Source organism: Arachis ipaensis, chromosome B10, assembly GCF_000816755.2.
Source record: "Arachis ipaensis cultivar K30076 chromosome B10, Araip1.1, whole genome shotgun sequence".
NCBI classification, from domain to species: domain Eukaryota; kingdom Viridiplantae; phylum Streptophyta; class Magnoliopsida; order Fabales; family Fabaceae; genus Arachis; species Arachis ipaensis.
Window position 1 is genome coordinate 125,783,296 of NC_029794.2, and position 1,031 is coordinate 125,784,326.

Consider the following 1,031-nt stretch of genomic DNA (forward strand, 5'->3'; position numbering starts at 1 on the left):
TAATATTGTTAATAATTGGCTAGCTTTTTTACAACATGTACTAGTCAATGTTGTTGACTTGATGTTACTCTTAATGGCTCCTTATCTTGTAATTTTGGCAGTTCTTTTGAGTAGGTTTGAATGTTTTCACATAAAAAATAGAAAAAGAATTAATGTTTAACCGTTTACCTATTTTGTACTCTAAGAGAACATGTTAAAATTACAAATTAAGAAAGTCTTTATTGAAAATATAAAAAGTTTAAATTTTCAATACAGTTGTTTTGTATTTATTACAAGAAAATATTTAAAAACTTCTATTACTAGTAATCTTATCATGTGCCCTTATGTTAGCTAAACCCAAAAAATTATTGTGTTTTGAACATTAACAATGCACTTGTTTAATGTCTAATAATGTATTAATTATTTATTCAAAAATACTATTTGTAAATAAATACATGTGTAGTTTAACTCATTTTAATGTGTATTTTGTATTCTTATGTGTATTATACTTGATTATTATTATGTAACTATTACAAAAGAGTACAAGAGACTCTAAATTCTAAATATATTTCCATAATAATAGTAATATATTACAAGGCTATTTTTTAAATTATATTACTAATTTATTAATTGTATAACAATAAAATTTTAATTTAAAAAAATATTGTATTTTTTTTTAGGACAAGTAGGTCTTTGACAAATAATCTCCTGACCAATTTGATGTCAAAACAACGTCGTTTTGTTTGAATGAGTATGGACAAATAAGTCCCTGACCAGTTTGGGTTTAAGAACAAATAAGTCCCTGTCCATTCTATGTTGGCACTTAATGTCCAATTCAACATGTTAACATGACATGTCAGCAACTTCCGTTAACAGATGACGGTGGCTTGGACAAAAGGGTTGCGTTGTCTCATGGAGATCAATGACAGGAGCTGCGTTGTCATTCGGGAAAAAGGACCTGGATCGGGTTGGTACTTTACTCGAGATATTATTGAAAGGTTAAGCTGGCTAACATGTTTATGCTTTAGAAATTGTGCTATAATGGGGGGAAC

The 1,031-nt window shown here is 28.0% G+C and overlaps 1 protein-coding gene across 2 annotated transcripts in view; it reads left to right on the top strand.

The window, feature by feature from the left end:
* The window catches only part of LOC107622896 (plant cysteine oxidase 2), a 7,348-nt gene that overhangs the window by 3,800 nt on the left and 2,517 nt on the right, over positions 1-1,031 (top strand). The window lies entirely within an intron of this gene.